The 16,965-nt window shown below is 39.5% G+C and overlaps 1 protein-coding gene and 1 long non-coding RNA gene across 8 annotated transcripts in view; both read right to left on the bottom strand.

Moving 5' to 3' along the window:
- The window catches only part of LOC109430375 (complexin), a 596,174-nt gene that overhangs the window by 39,358 nt on the left and 539,851 nt on the right, over positions 1-16,965 (bottom strand). The window lies entirely within an intron of this gene.
- Positions 1,795-11,517, bottom strand: LOC134285489 (uncharacterized). Its single transcript, XR_009996419.1, has 2 exons — positions 4,854-11,517; positions 1,795-4,814 (listed from the first exon to the last, which is right to left on the bottom strand). It is a non-coding gene; the product is annotated as an uncharacterized LOC134285489 (long non-coding RNA).

The following is a 16,965-nucleotide window of genomic DNA, read 5'->3' as shown; positions in this document are numbered from 1 at the left end:
AAGAAATTCGAATCCCTTAATAGAAACAGTTTATTCCACTTTTACTCCATTCGTTGGTGTTTTTTGACACTTTAAAAATGTTTAGGTGCCGTTCACAAATTACGTAATGGGTAGTGCGCAAATCGCAAGAAATTTCTTGGCCTATCTCGATGCGTGGGAAATTCAGGCAACAAATCGCTCAAGAAATAAAAAAGCGTCGTTTTATTCCGGCCCCTAGTACGGAGCCAGTGAATCAAAATTCAACCATCGCGCAACAATACTGACAATGTCGCAACCTGTATTTGTTGCGACAAACAAACCCATACGACATAAGTTTGTCCCAACTTGAAAATAATGGGATTAACATCGTACACCACGAGTTTAGAGATTTTTAAGCCTTGCATTGCGATTTTCGAACGGTAACTTCGAGTCGGTAAACACTGCAACTCTGGTGAAGTTCTATCATCAAACAGTTTCGACTTTGGGTTAGCAATAATTGATTATTCACGAGTTGAAAAGTACGCAACAAATTCAGCTTCCGTTTTGTCTGCAACAAAAAATTTCGAGATCATGTCATTATCTGTTACCAGTAGGGATAAAGAGTAATCGTCGCACCTTCTTTGTTGCTTGTTTTGTGCCTCTTTTGTCTGACAATTCTCTTCACTGTACGGAGCTGAAACGGAACGTCAAATCAAATGAGGCTTGCTGTGTAAAATTTCTTGACCATTCCGGTCACGGAAAAAATAATGCACTGAAATACTGAATTACTTGAGCGATTCCGTTTGAAGTGCATACCTCGCATGACGCTCTAAAGAAAAGGAAAATATGATCGTGCGTTACGGCCCCATACAAAATATTTAAGATTTCAATATAAAAATGCGTTAATAGGATGCACGCTGCCTTGTACAGTAGACGTTTGGTAACTGCAACATGTTTACGTTTCACTTAGCGAATGAAATTCGATAACTGCAATAACTGACAGACGCCAAAGAACTGTCAGTTTCTGCAGAATGCAGCCAATTTGCATTTGAAAAACATCGCACTGCAGCGAAAGTGCATGCGATAAACATCGCATCGCTGTTGACATTTCATTTTGAAGGATAGCGGTGCGATAACTGCAAAATTGTTGCCCTTAGCGGGCTTGTAGTTGAAAAGCATTGCAGTTAAACCGTTTGCACCGAGCGAACGTCTACTGTACTAAAGTATTTATACAACGTTTTTGTTTTGCAGTGCTGAAAATGATATTTTAATTTAGACCTATCTAGATTCAATGTCATCGAATATCTTCGAAAAAGGCAATTAATATTCATCATGAAAACATGGGATTACATGTGCGCTGTAAAGATCGAGTTTTGCAACGAGTTGCAAAACATTTTTGCAATGAAAAAAAAAAAAAATACTAGAATATGATCATTTCCATCGTGCTTCGCGGTGGTTCGGTGGAAATGGTCATGTGTTCCATCATGCTAGACACTAAATTTTGATCAAGGGGAACTTATTGACCTCAAAGTTGGCCTCAAATCCTTCCAAAGTAAGCTGAATGATATGGCCATGTTTCAGGCATTTTGGCCGACAAAAACCCCCCACGAAAAAGAGAACAAACCTGCCGATAATATCCAACGTCACCCTATTAGGCATTCAAAATGAGTCATGTTTAGAAGTACACCACGAATAATACTTTTTATGTTTAGAATTATGAGTCAAAATATTTAATATTCGATGGGCTAAACGTGCTCTGAATTAAGTTTTTGTAAGAAATCAGTGTATTAGTTATTAGAAGACATTTTTTTAGTGTCATCCTAAGTTTGTTTGTTAAAAAAAATTATATCTCTTGAACCATAAGTAAGAAACAAAAATATATTAATTGTGATCTGAAGTTATGGAAGGACCGGATTAAAATAAATAGAAACTTCAATGCAAATGTACTTTTGACTTCCATATCAGGATGAAAATTTCCAAAACTATCAACACGGTGCCTTTTTGAAGACGTTCAATCTGATGTAAAAACTTGATTGTCCCAAAATCCGATGTTGAATATTTTATATTGACGACGCGCCGGTTGTAGATTATCATTTTCTTTATCATCGTCTCCATCCGTATCCAAACGTTTTACAATTGTATGGTTCTTAAGTGTACATGTTTTATTAAAAATATTTTCTGCTGTTTCAAAAATTTATCCCTGAAACAGGTAAAGAAACCCAAACTCTGCAATTTTCGGCTTAAGCCTGGCTCAGCGCTGCTAAGCCACCTCAGAGCACCGCTTAAAATAAGCCACACTTAACGTAAACCGTAGCTTTATTAAACCGGGTTTAGTGGTTAAGCCGAGGTGAAGAAATGGAAAAAAAGTTAAGCCCGGCTTAAAATTTTGCTAAGCCTGGTTTAAAATTTAAGCCCGGGTGAAGAAATCGGCCCTAAGAATAAAAAAAAATATGTTGACTCCGGTAGCATTGTTTTAGACTTGCTGGTGAATTTCCGATTTCAGTTAACTTAACAGTCCAATTAAAATTCTGAGAAAGATTTAAAAAAAATCAGAATAGTTCTAGAATAATTCCTACCGGAATCCAAAAATTTCTAGCGGAAAGAAATTGAAGCCAGTAGAGAAGAATCTTTCTAATAGCACATAACGTAACTCTGAGAAAACCGCGTAAAAAATCGTGTAAAAAGAATTTAGTATACGATGAAACACTGCTTTGAAAATTTCACCACAAGAAAGTTCCAACATACTATCAGATTAACCCTTCTAAAATGTTCCGTTTGTCGCACCACGATGGCGTAGTGCACATCTTGTCTGGGTCAACAACCTACTAGCGTTAAATGACTTCTAAGAGCTCCATCAGATTTTTTTTTTGAAATTTCAACACAAATTTGTCTAGGTCATGTTGTTTAATATTTTTTGCCAAAATATTGTTCATCTCATTTTGTGTTTTCGTTGTTAAGTTTTCATTATGTGTGAGTTTTTGCAATGACTTTTTTAAGAGTTTCGCCAAAAAATTGTCAGAAAGTTGTTTATGCTTTCAAACTGTTTTATCGCAAAGTTTCCCAAATGAAGCTAAAGAATATTTATTCTTAAAATTTTTCACAGTTTTGTACAGTATCTATTTTTTCCGGTATTTCTGCAAAACGATTTTTTTTTTAGAAATCACTCACACATTTCAATTGACTCATTGTAACTGGTTCCGTTTTTTACGTTTTCTTGATTTTTGTTTTGATTCCGACGATGGCATTGGCCATGGAGCTTAGTTCCAGTTGCGAGGTCACCAGGCCCCCAGCTTCTGCATGATCACTGATGATACACACTACGTTTCGCTTACGTATAACTATGACTCCAGCGAGAACACTAAAAAGTTAGTGTTCTTTTCTGATAAAAAAATTAAACTTCGATTAAGGCTTTCTATGAAGGGGCGTGCTATTCTGTCCCAGTTGGTTCGCTATGTACATTTTACTCCTAGTGTCCGTTATAAGCACATTATCCGCCCTTGTTCAATGGAGGCAAAAAAAAAAAAAAAAAACGATGATAGCTATGGGGCTGATGGTTGTAAGTTCTACTTTCGCGTAGGGAATAGTGATGGAAATTACGTTTTTTTTTTGTTTCACTGTAACGGCAGCAGCGAAATTAAATTTCCTTTTCCCTCGGGATCCAATATGTGTGGTGCTTTCTTGGCTCTCCCAGAATGAGATTGTATCGATAACGGCGAGCAATTTCGTGCGTGCCGGTTATTGAAACGCATATCCAGTCTTCCCAGAATGAAATTGATCCGGAGGGTGGTAGCGACGCGACCGGAGAGCTGTGATTAACAATTCGATCACAAGGAAAAATGCTGTTAACTACCGTCTGTTGTGTGAATTTTACGGCATTGCGTATAATTGATAACGGCTTTGTTTTAACGAGCACCATTTTGGTTAACGACATATTCAGAGACGCCATCCGCATGCATCCTCTTCATAGCGCAGCGAAGAAACGGTCGATAAAAGTAATAACTGGCGGCGGAGGCTGATGTACAAAGGCAATAAGCTATATTTCGAACGTAAATTTGTCAAACACTTGCTCGCCAAAAAGTTGAATGCCTTGTTGTTTCCCCACCGTAAAACTGCGAATGGGAATACTTTTTGAGTAGGGCGATAAAACCGTAAAAATAATGCTCGAGGAGGGAGCTTTGCTGTGACGTCTTTTTCATTATTCGTATGCCGGTATGTCGGTGTATTGTAATGTTTCATAACACTTCAGCGAAAGTTTGATAAGTAGAATTTTAAATTCAATGCAGAGGGTGGATGTCGAGAATTAGCATGTCATCGCATATTCTAAGTTCGTTTTATTTTGAAAAAGTATGGTCATGTTCAGTATCATATAGTCGTAACTGCAGTGATGGGTCTCTTGATAAAAAAAAGTTACTATATTGGACTTGTTCGCAACATTATAAGGATGATCTCCCAAGTAACATTTTATCGGAAAATAGATTAGAAGGGTATTCGATTTGATGACGGGTTTCAAAACTTCTACAAGACTAATTGGTCATCAAAATGTTGCTTAGGCTCACGGGGTAGTCCGGAGGAGAAAGTTTAGGTCTAGTATATAGAACAACAATAACAATCAAAAATGATTTCCGGGAAAAAGAATTTAATGAAGCGAAACCGTTCATTTCGCATGGTACTAAATATAAAAATTAAATTTCGATGTAACTTAGAATAAATGGGATGAAAGACTGTCGCAAAAACATAGTTTGTCCGATCAAGCTGAAAATTTTCAACGGTTGAAAATGGATAATGGAACCCAAATAGTCAACTGGAGCGAAATTGCTTTTTTGTCATATAACTGTGTCCCAGTCTAATACCTTATGCTTCGCAAGCAAATTTCTCTGAACTTCAATTACATTAACCATTACTGAAAACAACTAAAAACACCCTTTTAATCGTTCGATGAACAATTTCCAGCTGCTGTGCTGAACAGAAAAATCAATTTCCCATTACAGTTCACCGGAGCGTCAATCCTTACCGCCGTGATTTGCTCTCGATTTTTTTTTTGTTTCTCTCGTTCAATAGTCCTGTCCTGTTAGTTTCCCGGTATTCCGGCGTTAATGGTTACCGAATTGGAAAAAAGTCAACCAGTAATTTAAATCAAAGTAGAAAAAGAAAAAAAAACTACATACCTACCGCACCAGAATCGATTGATTGGATTCCGCATTCACATTTCGATTGGCTATCATCAGGTAGCCCGACAGGCAGGTAAAACACAGCTTTTTGTCGGATTGTTCCAGTACGGAATATGTGGTTTTCCGTTGGTTGTTATTTAATTCTTTGACGTGTATAAAAATTAATGTAAAATTCGTAGATGATTTTGTTTGTACTACTCTTAAGGGTATTTGGGCCATGAATACCACTAGTGTTTATATTTACTAACAAACAACCAAATGTCTGTTTTGAGCTCACTTTTCCCGGACCTATATCTAAATGACTCGCCGCTCTTATGATTCTTATGACAAAAGTTACACGCACCCTAGCAAATGCTTTTAGACCTAACATTTTATCATCTGTTTTGAAATTCAACTGCTTGCAGTCTGAGCATTTTTATTTTGTTTCCACTGCTTCCGCCGGTTCTATAAGCGGATGCTGTTCAACATACGAAATGCATGCAGAGCATCCGGAATGAACTCCAGAGGCCAACAGTCGTGGAAAGAACGAAATTACCGTTCGCACTGCTGCAGTATGTGTTCCATTTGGGTTTAACATTGTGCCGTTTCGGTTACCGAGGAATTCAAAAGAAATGGAACTGAACGAGGCGGTTCGGGATGACCGCGCTATGAGTTATTAGATGCGGATCGGGGTGATCCCGTTATGGTTTATTGGAAGCCGATCGGGATGACCGCGCTATGAGATATTGGTAGCGGATCGGGATGACCGTGCATTGAGTTGTCAAAGCGAATCGGGATGACCACGCTATGAGTTATTGGAAGCGGATCGATATGAAAGCGCAATAAGTTGTCGAAACTGGATCGGGATGACCGCGCTATGAATTACTGGAAGCAGATCGGGATGACAGCGCAATCAGTTTTTGGAAGCGGATCGGGATGACCGCACTTTGAGTTATTGGAAGCGGATCGGGATGGCCGCACTTTGAGTTATTGGAAGCGGATCGGGATTACCGCTCTATGGGTTATTGGAAGCGGATCGGGATGATCTCACTTTGAGTTATTGGGAGCGAATCGGGATGACCGCTCTATGAGTTATTGGAAGCGGATCAAGATGACAACGCAATGAGTTATCGAAATTGGAACGGGTTGACCGCGCTATGATTTATTGGAAGCGGATCGGGAACACAGCGCAATCAGTTTTTGGAAGTGGATCGGGATGACCGTGCTTTGAGTTGTTGAAAGCGGATCGGGATGACCACGCTTATTGGAAGCGGATCGGGATAAAAGCGCGATGAGTTGTCGAAATTGCATCGACATGACCGCGCAATGAGTTTTTGGAAGATTATCGGGATGGCAACGCAATGAGTTTTAGGAAGCGGATCGGGATGACCTCACTTTGAGTTATTAGAAGCGGATCTGGATACCGTGGTTTGAGTTATTGGAAGCGGATCGGGATGATCACACTACCTTTGAGTTATTGAAAGCGGATTGGAATGAAAGCGTAATGAGTTGTCGAAATTGGATCGGGATGACCGCGCTATGATTTATTGGAAGCGGATCGGGATGACTGCTCTATGAGTTTTTGGAAGCGGATAGAGATGACCGCGCTACAAGGTACTCTCTTAAATTTTATACCGCCGTCTATCATCTATTGCAAGAGAGTTCGTGGGGCAATACCAGGATAGATTCATGGATGATCGCGCTACAATAGATCAGATGTTCGCCATCCGTCAGGTGTCGCAGAAATGCCGCGAATACAATGTACCCACACATCACTAGTTCATCGATTTTAAATCGGCGTATGAACGAATCGATCGAAATCAGCTATGGCAGATTATGCACGAATACGAACTCCCGGATATACTGACACGATTATCAAGGCGACGATGGATCGAGTGGTGTGCGTAGTTTGAGTATCAGCGACAGTCTCGAGTCCCTTCGAATCTCGCAGAGGGTTACGGCATGGTGATGGTCTTTCCTTCTTGCTGTTCAACATTGCTTTAGAGGGTGTAATTAGGAGAGCGGGGATAAACACGAGTGTAACGATTTTCACGAAGTGCGTTCAGCTGCTTAGTTTCGCTGATGATATTGATATTATTGCTCGTAGACGATGGCGGAAACGTACATCCGACTAAAGAGTGAAGCCAGGCGAATCGGACTAGTCATTAATGTGTCGAAGACAAAGTACATGATGGCAAAGGGCTCCAGGGAGGAATTACCGCGCCTGCCATCCCGAATTTCTATCGACGGTGATGGAATCAAGGCGGTTGAAGAATTCGTGTACTTGGGCTCACTGGTGACCGCCGACAACGACACCAGCAGTGAAATTCAGAGGCGCATTGTGGCATGAAATCGTTCTTACTTTGGACTCCGCAGAACTCTACGATCGAAAAAAGTTCGCCGTAACACGAAGTTAACTATCTACAAAACTTTCAGAATGCTGGCTTTCTCAGTCTTGGGTAAATCAAAACGGCAAGTTTTGCTTTTCCCGACGTTTCGGCTTTTTATCAAGCCTTTTTTGAGGGGTAACTACAAAGATAGGACAAATTAAAAAAAAAAGACTAATCACACTACATATAACAAATAATTTTCCTACGCTGACAACCGTTCCTCGTACATAAAGTATTGCCGGATTTTTGGGAGGGAGCTTCTTGTATACCTATCAATTACATTAATTATAAAATTCAGAAATAGCTCTTATGGAATTTGACTTACAATTTTATACATTAGTTCTACAATTTTGGGACACTGAGACACTATGGTAATTATCAAAGACATGCACTATACACCGCTGATTAGACCGGTAGTCCTCTATGGGCACGAAACATGGACCCTACGTGCAGAGGACCAACGCGCCCTTGGAGTTTTCGAACGGAAGGTGTTGCGTACCATCTACGGCGGAATGCAGATGGAAGACGGGACTTGGAGAAGGCGAATGAACCACGAGCTGCATCAGCTGCTGAGAGAACCAACCATCGTCCATACCGCTAAAATCGGGAGGCTACGGTGGACGGGTCACGTCATCAGGATGTCGGATAGCAACCCGACTAAAATGGTTCTCGAGAGTCATCCCAACGGTACAATAAGACGTGGTGCGCAGCGAACTAGGTGGTCGATCAAGTGGAGGACGATCTGCGGACCCTACGCAGACTGCGGAACTGAAGACAAACAGCCATGGACCGAGTGGAATGGAGACGGCTACTATGTACAGCAGAGGCCACCCAGGCCTTAGCCTGATCGGTAAGTAAGGTAAGGTACGGTAAGTAAACCCGATGATCGTAACCAACCACGAGGCAGCAAATACGAATTGTACGATCATCATGTTCATGCTCACTCGAGTCTTGCTTGATAATACCAGCGTATTGGAAAAATTACTGTGATCCAATCAAGAACCGTATCGCAGAGGTCTTTGGTAGTCTGAATCCAAATGGCATGTGAAGCCGGGGCGGGTGGCCGGTGGGGACCTTGCGCTAGTGTATGTACTATTTTAATTATACCGGGGCGCACTTCAGCCGACAGAATGCGGCACACTCGCCGCATATTTACCCATTCTGTGTAATATGAAAGATGAGTCCCGTTTGTTTACACTTCCGCGAATGAGGAGCACAATAAAGAGGAGGGTTGGTAATGACGACGATAGTGGTTGGGGTGCTGGTGGTGGTGGCACCAGAGGTGGGAAATGTAAATGATCCAACTGAATCCCCATCCGGTATGGTATATCAAAATGGGAATATACAGGAAGAGGGACAGATGAGGGGTGCAACTATTATCATCAACTAAGTTGACACAGACAGTGCCTAGTGTGCACCCCATTAGAGGGCCGTCGAGTGTTTGTACCAAACCGTCATGTCAGGCCTTTAGGGGAAACTTGGTCAAAGTTACATCTTTTCACAGAACGTTCAGTGTTTGGAACAATTTAAACTTTTGCAACAGTTTCAGAACTTCACAGCTATAAAAAATCACGAACTTTGGTAATGATATACGAAAATCTCACTCGTTGAGCGTTCGGTAGAATTTGTGAAATGTTATCGTTCATCTGTCAAACTTAACAAAAATTAGTGGAATTTAATATGTTTTGCTGTTTTTTTTTCGGTGAAAATGTTTACCGCTTGAAATCGTTGTTTTTTTTTTCTAGCTGTGTGTGTGCCAAATTACCCCATGAAGTCCACGGCCGCATTTAACCCCCCGTTCCCCATCCACATAAATATCCGCTGCTGGTGAATTCATAACGTTGTTGTTTATCTTCCTGACACTATTGCCCCAACACATTGTGAGTGCGCACCACACGGAACGTCCGTCCTAGTCCCGCCTCTCGTGTATGGCGCGCTGTCGTCGTCATCGTCGTCGGAAGGATGTCTATTAAAAGCAGAAGATGTCGCTTTTCGCACGAACGGCTTCCTCCCATCAGGCTTTGGACCCAGCAAGGGAGTTGCTTGGTGGATGCCTGCCTACCAGCTCATCAGCTGGTTGGTACAAGCAACATCCAACATAGTCGTCGTCGTCGTCGTCGTCATTATCTAATGTTTGCAGCTTGCGAGTCGGGTTCGTGCCCCACCGCCCGGTCGGTGTAGCAGCAGCACAGCATATGTGTGCTTGATATATTTGTACTGTCTCTCTACATTTCTCTCCGCACTAATTTAATTATGAAGGATGTGTAATTACGGTTATGTATACACTTGGATGGGATCTCCCTTTCGGGAAACTTTTCCAGGGGAAGCAAATGTTTCTTTTGGTTAGGGTTACCACAAATTCTGGGAAAAGACACCCAAGCGTTTAAATGAGCGTTGGGAACATACTTGGCTGGATCCTCGTGTAAAGTCGAAATATATCGTTGGTTTCGTGCAAGAGGGACGTAACTAAGGACATTAACTACCTTTTAAGAGGAAACAAAACGTCATCGTTTAGCAAAAAGTCAAAAGCAGTTTTCTCGCTGAAATCTCAATCAATGTTAATAAAAATTTATCACTGCACTCTGGCCACCATCTGGATAACGGTGAAATAATTTTCAATGACGGTTTTGTGACTTAGAGGAAGAAAACTGCTTTTGAATAATTGATGATTGCTGATGACTGAATGATGGTTATTTGCGCCTTAAAGTTTTGATGCAGAGCGTTCATGATTAACAAAAAATTTAATCATGATTAATCATTGATGATTAAAATTTTTATTTCGGTGATTATTGATTATGATTAATGATTAATTTGATTTTAAGGATGATTAAAGATTATGATTAATGATTAAATTTGGTTTTATCTGTGATTATTGATTATGATTAATGATTAAAAATGACTCATTGATTAAAAATCATGATTAATCCATCACAAAAAACTAGAAGTGATTAAAATATATTTGTTGTTTAAAATATTTTTGAAGTTTCAATAGTTAAAGGTAACTCTGTCTGGGAGATTTTTGAAAGAAGAATCATAAATTATAATATTTAGAACAGCATTTGCACCAATTTTAATTGAATAATATATTTTATGTGATGAATCATTTTTTGGTGATGAATGATTAATGATTGATTAACATTTTTTCTTATGATTATGATTACAGATTAATGATTAAATTGCGAAATAAGTGTGATTAAGATTAATGATTAATGATTAAATGAGAAATTTTTGTGATTATGATTGATGATTTTTGATTAATCTTAATCATTAATCATTAATCATGATTAAATTTATGATTAATCATTAACGCTCTGTTTTGATGACAGTAAACTATGTAGGATTTTCAAAATTTAACTATCTTTTTTGTAGCGCCCATCTTAACCATAGATTTCGCTTTCTTAGGAGCCCTGCAGACGATCTGTCTGAAACTCCTCAAGGAGCTTTGTCAGGGATTTAAAGTGGACTTCTTTCTGTGTTTTTCCTGGAATTGTTTCTGGAATTATATTTAGAAACTTCTTAAAAATCTACTTCCAGATATTTCTTCTGTTACGTCTTCAAAAGGTCGTTCCTCCAAATCACCACACTAATTCTTAAGAAGTCCTTCAGGGAGTTTATTCAGGGTAATTTCTCCACACTTAGATATCCGTCTAGAATTCTTCTAGTAGTGTATTTCAGCATTCTTCCTGATCTTGGTGCTTACCCATTCTGTCCTCACCTCGCTTTTTGTAGGACAATCAAAACGTGTCTGCGAGTGGTTGGGGAGTCGCTAAACAAAGTTTGGGAAGCTATGATCTGAAGGAATACCACAAGCAATTCCTGAAAAAAATCACAATGAATTACTGGAGGAGCCTCAGAACAACCCCCAGGAGTAATCACCGAAGATCATTCTGCGACTTTTTCAAGAATTCCTTCAGAATTTCATCCCTGATCCCTCAAATACTTCTTTCTGAGGTTTTTCCTCAACGATCCTGGTATTTCTAATGAAGTTTTTTCTGTTTATTTTTTTTCAGATATCCCTAGAGGAACCCAGACAACCAGTAATCGTATAAGATGATGCATAAGGTGATAAAGTGGAGGCCATATACGTGCATGCCTCCATTTAGGCGCATGTAAAATGTACGCATATCGCCACCACTTTAACATATTATGCATCATCTTATACGACTACTGGTTGTCTGGGAATTCCATCAGAAACTTTGTACGATCATTTCAGAAGTTTTTTTTATCATTCCAGAAGGAACTCTATCAAAAATTCTAGAAGAAACTTCGTGCAGGATCGTAGAATGGCTTGCGGAATGTGGGAAACAAGTTCTTGAAGAAATGGTTTCCTGAAATGTCTTAAACTTTTTATGGAAAATTCACGCAGAAATATTGAAACAATAATTGCTAGAGAAGTTTTCGAGAGGGTTCCTGTAAGATTTTTTTTAATTGTTATGTAACTCACTAGTGTTTTGTAAAAGGAATAGTTTTCCGATGGTTGAAATTCATCAGAATTTTACTCTGCTATCTTGAATACTTTGAAAATTTCCTTTAAAAATATCAGTTTCTACGGAATCCTTCAGATAAATTAAGAAACACCTGGATTAATCCATCAGATGCTACTGGAATTTTTAAAGTAATCCACTATGTATTTATGACGGCATTTCTCCAGAACTTTCTAGGTTATAGGGTAAGAAATCAAACTTTGAACTAGTCAAATTGTAATCTTAATTTGAACCATTTCAAAATTCATTAAAACAAAGTACTTTTCAGGCAAATATTGTCCCGAGAAAGATGTTAAACAGCTTTCCGTAATATAACCTGATAACATGGACTTTAAAAGCATTAAAAAAGCGTTTTTGTCATGGAAAACAGCCAAATGAAAAATCACTATGATTTCACCCATCCCAGAGAAAGCACATTTTCGGTGCACTCGTACAGCTCATGCATTGTATCACACGCAATATGTGAACACGTCAAATGAAAGCTTATTTATCGAAGAATCGACCAACCGAATAATATTCCGCATTATTTGTCATAAAATTATCAAATTTAAGTGATTCTTACTTGGAGAATGTTATCTTAAGTTGAACCATTTGTAATCTAAATTTGAACTAGTAAACGGGGGTGAGCTTCTAGTGTTGGCCTGTAGATTGCGCTAGTGGTTGCTTTGTTTACTCTTGGGGGATGAAAAATTCCAAATTCCAGTTTCCAATTTCCTAAAGAATTTCGAACATTCTGAGTTGGGATTCCACTGCCTAATGAAAAATAGGTATGAGAATTAGCAGATTCATGTGATTTTTCATTGTTTAGCATGGAATTGGCTGTTTTGTGAGTTGCTCGAGCTGCTGCCGCCAGTAGTTCAAATTAAGATTAAAATTGGTTCAAATTATGATTATGATGGTTCAAATTAAGATTAAAATCATTGTTGATGAAACATCAAATATTTCAATAAAATTCGGTGCAAATACAAACTTTTTACCATTTAACAGAAAGCTTATACCCGTGGCTTTCATGTACATACGATTTTGCCGTAGTAATTTTTTTCCATGTGGGAGAAAAACCCACTTAAAATTTGCACTGCTTCAGAAAGCCGCAATTTGGTTCAAATTTTGATTACCTACCCTATCTGTAAAATTACCGGAGACTCAACAGATGCGAGGCGCAATCCATAAACCACGTAGACTCTTTTGGGCTATTTCAGAAATACCGTTCCCTTCACTACTAATAATTTTGTGTCTATATTTTTAGTTTGTATGGACTAGAGGGTTTGGTCAGAATCACCTCCCCACACCCTAAGAGCCTATACGTTGTTTATGGACGGGCCCTTGGAAAAAAGCTGACTGGTAAAAATGCGTTTAAATCCTTGCGAGAGTTGCCAGTGAAAACTTAAAAAAAACAAGGATTCCTGGAAAAAATACTGGTTAAACTGTTGTAAAAATTCCGAAAAGTGACCGTAAAGGAATCTCAAACTGACATTCTAAAATAAATCTTAATTTGGTACTTCAGTAGTAAAAAATCTTGAAAAATTCCAAAGACAACATCAATATTTTCCCAGACGTTACTGTACGCAGTAACTAGAGCAGTTCCTCCGGTGATTTCCGAAGGAACGTTTTTTTAGCTGCGGAGTGGGGTTTCAGTGTTATCCTAATGAGTCTCCCGAGTGAACTCTTATCTATAGATTCTTTCAAGAATGTCTCACTGAGTTCTTTAGAGGTATTACTCGAAAATTTGTAAAAGAGATTTTTAAGAAACTTTTCTACACATATACATGCTGCTTATTTTGAGTATTTTGTGATTGAGCATTTTGTGTTACCATTTTCTACAAATTCTTCAAGGTTTCTGCAAGAATTACCGTTTTGCTTCATTTAGGTTTTTTGAGACCGGGTTTCCAATTTTTTCTAGGAGTTTCGTGGTCTATAAGTTCTTCTTTATCATTCTTCTGGATTTATATTTTAGAATTTTTTGTAGGAATTCACTATGGCCTGTTTATTCTGACATTTAGTCAGACGTACATATTATCTCAAGTAACATTTTAAGATTTTCGTAACCAATGTTTTAAAAGTTCCAATTGATGATTAATGATCAATACAGCGCAACCTCACGATAACCTAGTAACATCTTCCAGCTAAATGGACCACTCTTTTGAAAACCGTAGGAGACACTGAGGAGACTTGATCCCTGGGGAGACTTGTTCCCCCCATATTTTCTCGGAATCAAAAACAGTTTTCTTCTAGCATATTTTTTTTCAAAACTACATCTGAACAAACGACTATGTTGTGGCTACAAGCGATTTAGATTGTTCTTTTTATATGTTATAAAAGTTTTATAAAAATATGTTAATTATTGCAGCAAAGTATACACAACAGTGACACGGGGAGACTTGATCCCTCGAGGATTACACACATATTATATATGCGAAACATAAAATTCGAAAGCCTCTATTTACTGGGCATTCTAGTAAATTCAATGATAAAATGTGTCAGATAATTATTATTATGGTACAAACCATGAAAAGGGGGATCAAGTCTCCCAATTTTCAAAATACGGCATATCCTTAAAAAAATAAGGAAATCCTTTATTTTGAAATACCATATTCATCAAAAATACAAGAAAACTTGAAAATAAAATGAATAGGATGCCTTTGGAGTTATTTTCCCTTTAAATGAACCATATGCTGAAAAGGGGATCAAGGGTCACCCATTTTTGAAAAATACTTCATAAGGCGTGCCTCTATTGATACACAGTTTTGATAACTTTAACGATAATTTAAAGAACTTCTGTTGTTTATGAACTTGCAATGGATGTTTACCTGCCAGTCTATACAAAAATCGGATCTAGTTTTGTGTTTTCCCTAAAGTTACAGGCATTTTTTTATGTCTTTATTTATGAGATTTTCAGCCCGAGGCTGGTTCATCTCAGTACAGGCAAATTAACAAAAAGGAATCAAGTCTACCCAGTCTCTCCTATTAAGAGTTCAACAACAGCCTGATCAATGTGTACTAGGCTGCGGCTTATTTTTCAAAAGTTGTCGAAACCTGCCATTCGTAGGCTCTTTTGGATTCAAATGACGTAAAAAGAGAAACCTCTGAGTTTGAGCCAAAAATATTGAGGTTTAGAACAAAGATAGGCAATATTTTTGGCTCAAACTCAGAGGTTTCTCTTTTTACGTCATTTGAATCCAAAAGAGCATACGAATTTCATGTTTCGACAACTTTTGAAAAATAAGCCGCAGCCTAATGTCTACGCGCCGACCAACGACAAAACCGATGATGTGAAGGATGCGTTTTACGAATGCCTTGGCAGAGTGCCCAAACATGACGTTAAGATTGTCATCGGTGACGCCAATGCACAGGTCGGAAGAGAGGACTTTTTCCGTCCAATCATCGGTTCGGAGAGCCTTCACTCCATCACAAACGACAACTGCCTGAGATTAGTTAACTTTGCTGCTGCCAGGGGGATGGCCATTAGTAGCACCTACTTTGCACGCAAAAATATCCACAAGCACACCTGGAGACAAATGGCGAAGTTTGCAACCAAATCGACCATGTGCTGGTAGATGGCCGACACTTCTCGGACGTCATCGATGTTAGAATTTTTAGGGGTTCCAACATCGAATCAGATCACTACCTCGTAAAGTCGTAAGTAGTAAGATTCGAGCTCGGCTATCAACCGTGTTGGACTCTTAAGAACTGGCGATCAATGCGGTTGAATGTTCCAGCGTTTTTCAGCAGACGGTACGGTAGTTGACTATCACCAGAAGCTGGACGAGCGGATGAGTGAAATCAACGAGAGCGATTATCTCAACACTCTGTGGGAGTCTATCCACGGAGCGATGAGCACGGCAGTGCGGGAGGTGATAGGCACTGCTCAAAGACGACCTAGGAACGGGTGGTTCGATGAGTAGTGTCAGAGGTTACGGATGAGAAGAATGTCGCCAGAAGCCGGATACTGTTGTCTGGGACCCGGCAGAGCAGGGAGCGATATAGGAAAGCGAGAGCAGCCGAAAAACGAATCCACCGCAAAAAGAAATAATACCATTAGGAAAATGTGATTGCTCAGGAACAAGAAAGTATGGAGCAGAATTATATGCGAAGGTTTTACGAAACTGTCAATAGCGTGCGAAGGAAAACAGCGCCTTCTCCCGTCATGTGCAACGACCAAGAAGGAAATTTGCTGGCAGACAAAACAATGGTGGCTGCCAGGTGGAGAGAGCACTTCGAGGAGCTGTTGAACGGTAGGAATGGAAGAGCGACGGACAGAATTAGAAACGACGACGACGGACAAGCTGTGGAACCTCCAACGCTAGACGAGGTCAAGACAGCCATTAGAGGGCTGAAGAACAATAAGGCTGCTGGGAAGGACGAACTCCCAGTCGAGCTTCTCAAGCTCGGTATTTAGCGAACAGTTGTATCAACTCTTACACCGTATTATATCAAATATATGGGAAGAAGAAGAACTGTCTGCTAGTTGGTTGGATGATTTAATTTTCCCCTTAAACAAATAAGGGCATCGATTGGAGTGCGTGAATTATAGAGGAATAACACTTCTCAATTCAGCGTACATAATTTTATCTGGAATTCTGTTTAACAGGCTGAGGCCGATTGAGGAGTCCTTCGTCGGCGAATACCAGGCGGGTTTTCGTGAGGGCCGATCAACCACGGATCAGATGTTCACTCTGCCGCAGCTTCCCGATAAATTACGGGAGTACAACTTTCAGACCCATCATCTGTTTATTGATTTCAAGGCGGTGTACGATTCAGTGAAGAAAAACGAGTTATGGCAGATTATGATCGAACATGGTTTTCCGGCGAAGCTGATTAGACTGATTCGTGCAACGCTTGACGGTTCGAAATCAATTGTACGGGTTGCGGATGAAATTTCGTCATCGTTCGTAACCTTAGACGGGCTGAAGCAGGGCGATGCTCTTTCGAACTTAAAGTTCAACATAGCGCTGGAAGGAGCGATAAGGAGAGCTGGTTTGCAAAGGA

This window comes from Aedes albopictus, chromosome 1 (genome assembly GCF_035046485.1).
Source record: "Aedes albopictus strain Foshan chromosome 1, AalbF5, whole genome shotgun sequence".
NCBI lineage: Eukaryota > Metazoa > Arthropoda > Insecta > Diptera > Culicidae > Aedes > Aedes albopictus.
Note: the sequence above shows the minus strand (reverse complement) of the source record. Positions and strands in the feature narration are given on the sequence as shown.